Genomic DNA, 7,170 nt, shown 5'->3' with positions numbered 1-7,170 from the left:
GCTGCCCCATTGTGGGCCTGGCCGAACACATAATGGGCTTGCAAAAACAAGCCCTCTTAGTCCCCACCGGGCTGATAGAGTTTAAACAAAAAAAAACTAACCTAACCTAACCTACGTAATAAGACCCACAGAAATATTGTATGGATAATTTATTATGAATTATTAATAAACAAGTGCACAAAATTTATATTTGTATAAAAACCTCTATAACTTGAAATATTTAACTGAATGTTTTCCTGACTCATTCGAATTAACTAGTTTCTACACTATACCTTTTATAAAAGTTATGTCTCTATATATGTTAACGTATAATTATAATAAGTTATTATTTTAAATTTTAAGTATAATAAAGTAAAAATACTCACATACTGCCTAGGAGATCTCGAATAACTGAAATGTACTGTATTTCAATACAATAAACTAATAAATTGATTTTCTTTGTGAAAACCGACGTACTTGTTGTTACAGAATGAACGTTAATGTTTACTTTTAACTAATTGAAAAATTTTCAAATTACATTGTACAATTTTAATTAAATTTTATTTCAAAACATTTATGGAAATTGAAAAAACTATTGTTTAGTTTGTTTATACAACAAAACATTCAGTTAAATAAGTAGCCGTTTCTTTATTTAATATTAATTAAATTTTTAACATTGAAATGTAAAATTAAATTACTTATTGATTATCGACGAAAGTAGCTTAATCTTCGGAAAATATTCTTTTATAGGCTGGATAGAGATAGAAAGTTTTAAGTACATTCGTTTTTGAATGTTAACCTCAGAGCGATGTTTACGATTGAAAAAAGCTATCGTGATAACCCACGGGTTGAAAAAACATAAAAAACAGAATCAGAATTTGTTGTCAGCACACAATTGTCTTTGCTTGCCTGCCTGTGTGAAGAATCAGAACAGAAAGACAAAAAATGAAGCCATTGACTGCGATTAAATAGGCTTTAAGACTATACACTTACACAAATCTTGCACTTGAGTGGTTGGAATAGCGAGACTAGGGTAGCAAAATCCAAAGTTTAAAATATTTTTTGGAAAATTTTTGAAAATAAAACGATTTTTCGATTACTTCAAAGGGCTACAGTATTTATACACTTAGTCTGTAGTCATGGTGAAGACAGATTTATAAAACAAATGTTTTCTTTCACACGATATTACTAATTATTCCATTTATTACGTGTTTATAAACAGCAGAAATAAATTAGAAACAACTGTGTACCAATAAATTGTCTTCAAATATGAAATTATAAATTTAATTTGATTTCATCATCTATTCGATATTTACAAGTAACGATTCTAATGCATGGAAACAATTTAGTAGTCATTTGAAGATTACCAAGAATCTGAAAATGTATAATCAGAAAAAAATATTATTTGAGTAAGTATTTTTGTTCAATATAGTTTATTGTTTAACAGACTGTTTAGCGTCCTGGATTATATAAATTTCTTTGTAACCTAATGAATAAATTCAAAATAAACGTATCTAATTTCGACATAAAGAAATATCAATTATCATTTAGACAATTACTTATGTAACTGGCTAAAATTCTTATCTCACATCCCGAAACGTGTTTTTTTCTTATGTAAATAGGTACTTTTATATTATTTTATTAAATACCAGTTTTTTATTTAGTTACGTATAAGGGTGTATCAGAATGACGTTTTAAAAATTTGGGGGATTGTAGAGGATGAAATTTTGAACTTTTTGATATAAGGAAACCATAGCCGGAAATGTGATACTGTATAAAGTTTTTATAGCACTTTGCACTCTGCAGTCGTACCGTGCACGTGAGTGCCGTCACATCAACAGTAAAACCAGGCTCTGCCAATCCAGCCAGCATCTGATAACTGTTGGATGTCATTTCCTTTCTCCACACAAAAAGCTTTAAACTACATTAGAGATTACTATACTTCTTTCTTTCCTAAAAGATATTAATAATTTTTTGCTATTCACAGTTCGAACCACAATGCTTTCATATGTATCTTAAGAGGTCTGTCGTCAAGTGAAGAGAATTACCAACGATGTCATTGACATCTTTTATAAAGATGTTAGAAAGCAAAATGATGGAGCAGGTCCTCGTCAAGTTGAAAAAGAACTTCAAGGAATTCATTTCCTGATTGTCTCAAGAAGTGAAACATTTATGTTGTGGTCGCAATGTGCAATATTTATTGCGGAAAGATGAAGATACATGTTGCAAAAACAGTGTAAATTTAAATTTTTCTTACTTACGAGTCTTTTGTTAAGATTTGAAACAGTTATAAATAACCATACGAGTGAACAATGGTCTATGACACACTAAACGTATAGAAAATATGACTATTGTACACTAAAGTTATGAAATATTGAAATATACTAACACTACATCGCCCTGAATCGAATTGCACTTATCGGTGGTCAGATGGAAAAAGCTCGCCAGTAGGCGAGTGAATAAAACAATTGAACAAAGCTATTTGGTCATGGTTTATGCCTTCTCAATGGCTTGCTGTACGGCATTTCCTCCGTATCCAAGTTGATGAGTCTTTTACCTTTTCTTCTTTTAACCTATTTTTCTGATGTGAGACAAATCTTTCATTGATATTCACAGTTTGTTTGGTCCCTCAGGACTCTCTTAATTTATTTCTTTCAGTCTTTGTCCTTTTGAAGTTTTCTAAAGTGTATTTATAACTTTTTTTTCTCTCTGATTTTTTAAACTTCAGTTTAAGTTTTGCGTGTAAGAGGTTGTGTTCCGAGTATATGTCTACACCTGGATGGAATTCCTGTACCTCTCTTTAGTTAGTATATAGTCTATTTGGTATCTGTTATTGTCGCTGGGATCTTTCCAATTATATAATCTTTTCTTATGTTTATGAAATTCTGTATTCGTAATCATCATACTATATTTTTTCCAGAATTCGATAAATTTTTCTATAACCCAGATGCAAATTTTCTTTTCAATGTTATCCGCATTTCATTTAATGCTTTACTTCCACCTAAAAACGATTTTAAAACAGAAAGTGAATTGACACTATTAAGCAAACCACTAAGGGCCGTCCGAAAGTAAGAGAAAAGCTTAAATTGTATGATGAAAAAATAAGTTGCTTTTTAAGTAATTATTTTGGTTTAATATTGTTTTTCGTTTAAAAACACTGCTTAGCATCGTGCCTAATGTGAATTTCGTTGTTATGTGTTAATTTAACTCAAAATAGATGTAAAATCCATATAAAACATTAAAATTATTTTTTAAAAAATTAGTCTTGTTATACGTCAAACGCTTATATTACATGAGGTGATAGATAATTTTATATTATTTTTATAAATACCACATATTTTTCTTTCTTTAATTAGATTTTCTTGCGGTTTAAGACGAAGTAGCGCATTCACGATTTCTATTTGTAATCAGTTTTCCTAATGAATTGGTTGAAAATGCTTTGAATAAGTGTCAGCTGTAAGCAAATTTTTAAAATTAACATTTAAAACAGATCAGTTCGTGTCTGAAGTTGCTCAATCGAAGAGCCTACGCAAGAAACTTTTCTTATCTTCACTAATTTTTATTATAAAATCGCAAACTCGTTGTGTAAACTCGAATTTGGTGTAGTAGATTGATCACTTTATTGACCACTTTACACACTTACAATCCCTCACTTTATCTATCTCAAAACTTGTATACTTAGAACTTTACATTGTACGATACAATTTTATATCTTTCAAATTATTTATGTAAATAAATCAAGAATTTTTTCTTCTTTAAAACACGTAAAAATACATTTTTCTCGATTTATGAGTTTCGAAAAATGTTTAAAAATGTTATGAAAACCATAAAAAAAAGATTTAAAATGAAATTCATTTTTTCATTTTTAGCGCTCTTCAACAATACGTTTTGTACTCGATTGTTATAGAATTGTGTTGGCTTTTCGGCATTGAATTTTCAATCGATGGACTTTTTTTCTTTCTAATTCCTCGAAGCATTCCCGATATATCGAATGAATCTTAAGAATTAAGAACTTTTAAATATTTTTTCAATTGTTTCGTAACATTAGCTTCGTATCGTTGTATTTTCAATTGTCAAAAGATATCTCAAAATCGACAAAATTGCGAAAATGTTTACTTTTCCTCTTTACTTTATGGCGGAATTTTCTTTTAAGAAAACTTCGGCAAAGTAATTAATTGATTTATTTATTTATAGAAGTTAAAAATCGCGTTAAAATTTCAAATTTATTAGATAAATTAATATATTCATTAAGATTTGCGTTTAAAGTAATTTATAAGTAAATTGAAGACTAAAACTTAGCTTTTGGGTAACCTGCGGGACATTTTTCACTCGCATTGCTATAATTCTGAAGACCATCAAACAACTTCAATACGAAATTCTAATTAGTGGGCGAATCAACGACGTAATACACGAGAGGAACAAACAGCCAATCAGGCAGCATTTAAGTCGATTATAAAAAGCACATTAATTTCGAAGATCGAAAAAGTCCAAAAAAATGCTCAAGTTCGAAAAAAATAAACACTAACGTGTATTTTATTAGGATTAATTTTTATTGTGTGCTATCCATGTAATTTTATTACGCTTATCAGAATAAATTTTCTTTTTAGCCAAGCATTTAACTAATATTTTACCGAATCTGGGATAAGAAAATTGTTAAAAATGAACTTTCCTTTAAAAAATATCTGATTAGAACACTGGAAATATTTCATCTATGACGTAGAACTCGTGACGTAACGCTTGACGAACGTCCACAGATTCGAATTCGTTCCATTTTTTATTACCGACGCCATCTTGGAATAGAATGTTTATTGAAAATTGTGAGTTATTTTTCTCTCCATTTTATCATTTTTCGTATAAATTTTAATAACGAAAATTTTCGTAACGTAATTCACTTAATTCTTAATATTTCTTTATTAATAAGATATTAAAATTTAATAACTCGCGATAGAAACGTCTTTACATTGTAAGATCTTTTCCTAGCCCCATTCGTAGGTAAATGGTGACTTTACCTGTTGTATTTTAAAATAAACTCAGATATTTCCTCTGTATTTTTTTACGGAATTGTATAATTATTAACTCCATAATAGAGATGACGTTTACAATGAAATTTCTTTTTCTTTTAAGATCGTTGTTATATCTTTTAGCATTACTCTATACCATATCAAGTTAGTATGCTGTTGATTATGCAATTTACAATAGCTAAAATCCAAATTAATTTGTTGACTACAAATATATACTGACCACATATGATGTAGTGTACAAGTAAATGACACTTTGCGTGCAAAAGTATACTTTAAAAATATAGAACTGAAAGCACTTCATGGCAGGTAATGTTATAGAAACAATTGTGAAAGAATGCAATGTAAAATTTTTAAAGTAAAAGTCTGCTAATTATTCTTACCGATGATTTTCTTCATATTATAATGTGCTCTTTTTATCATTTAAATACCATACTTCCATAGAAGGTAACTATAATTGCTTTTTTAGGAGAACAGTTAAGCCTCTTACCTATTATTATAAACAGACAATGATTTTTTTGGAGCACAATGATACTTGTTAGCTTACTGAATATCGCCACATGGTTACCAATTTCTAAGGGCCTCAATATCTTAAAACTGCCGAGTCCCTCTACTATTAAACAATCCTGCAATAGTTTCTAAAGCAACTCTCTATCAAAAAAAAACATCCCTCAAACTGGTTAAAGTATATATCAATAAAAAGATTTCTTAATATCTGATGATAAAGTAGTTGTTTTACTCATAGTAAGAAATGAAATTCACTAGCAACCAAATTCTTCAAATTATAAAGGAAGAAATATAGTTGAAAATGTTTCAAACAAAGTATTTTCAAATACATTTCCTCCCTTAATCAGCCGACCGAGAACATGTATTTAAAACGTCAGCATGTTAACCAGTTTTAAAAAGGTTGTGCACATATTACCAATTAAAACAACCACAAGTAACGTATTTCATAATTTTGTGAAAAACATCATATTGAGGATGGAGCATTAAAGGTGTGGGAGTTGTTGCAAATAATAATAAGTTAAACAGTGCATCAATGGCTTTTTTCAATAATCTTCCAAATGTAACACATACTTACACGTATCCTTACCCAATATATTCTAATAAGAATATTTATTTTATCTTTCTGATGATAAACGGTCTTTACTTACCTATATAGAGATTTAAGCTTCTTACAGAGTAAAAAAAGCTGAAATGTGGTTCACTTAAAAGAAACACTATTCCAAAATGTAACTTTTAAGTGAAGGACGTGATTACGCTTTTTTTTCATGATAAATTAATAACCGCACGTAATAGTGGTAGTTTGTGCTATGCAATTAAAAATGTCGTCTATTACATTTGCCACGTGTATGTCATCATACGAAAACTTTTGTATAAAAATCTTCAAAATGTGTTTTTTTTTTCAACAGCCAAATTATAGAAATATGGTTATTGCCCTTGCTAAAAAAAAGACTTACGAAATTTTTGTTGCACACCACTATCATACACACGTAGCTGCTGATCTCTATAAACAAACAATACGCATTACTGCAAATAACTTGTTAAATAATTACCCTAAAAAAAGTATGATTTTACAGCCAAAAGCAACATGACACAATATAAGAAATCAAAAGTTATAGTTTAAGTAAACTTTAACCGCTTTAAATCACATATTTAACCGTTATACAATAACCCTTTTGCTCTGAAATTTCTATATTTAGATATTATACAGCGAAAACAGTTCTCTTTATCTATAAGCAACTAGCTGAATTATACTCGATCTCACACTAATATAGTATGCTATTTCTCTAAAATAAAATGTTCTAAATTTGACTTAATCTGTCAAGTTTTCCGTTATGTCATTTATGTTGTAATAATTTTTCATTTCTATACAAATAATTTATTAAATTAAATATAAGACGTAACAGTTACGTCACGAACACAAGTTGTTGCGACATTCAATTGTTTCCTAACAATAGATACTTATTTTTATATTTTCAATTGTTGTGCGCCATCTCGAAATTGTACAAATAGCAAATCTTTTAAGTTCTTTCTATAAAATATTCTTTCTCTTTAAATTTAAATATTCTTCTTCTGAAAAAACTTCGAAAAACGTAAATAACTAATTTATAATATAAATATTTAAACTAAAAATTAATATAGTACTAGAAGGTAACTATAATTGCTTTTT

At 28.7% G+C, this 7,170-nt stretch overlaps 1 pseudogene; it reads left to right on the top strand.

Annotated features, from left to right (window-relative positions):
* The first annotated feature begins 2,056 nt into the window (after positions 1 to 2,056).
* Positions 2,057 to 5,639, top strand: LOC111614204 (annotated as a pseudogene).
* The last annotated feature ends 1,531 nt before the right edge of the window (positions 5,640 to 7,170 follow it).

Source organism: Centruroides sculpturatus, unplaced genomic scaffold (genome assembly GCF_000671375.1).
Source record: "Centruroides sculpturatus isolate CEXI.00-Female unplaced genomic scaffold, Cexi_2.0 scaffold1849, whole genome shotgun sequence".
Taxonomy (NCBI): Eukaryota; Metazoa; Arthropoda; class Arachnida; order Scorpiones; family Buthidae; genus Centruroides; species Centruroides sculpturatus.
This window is presented reverse-complemented; position numbering and strand designations above follow the sequence as displayed.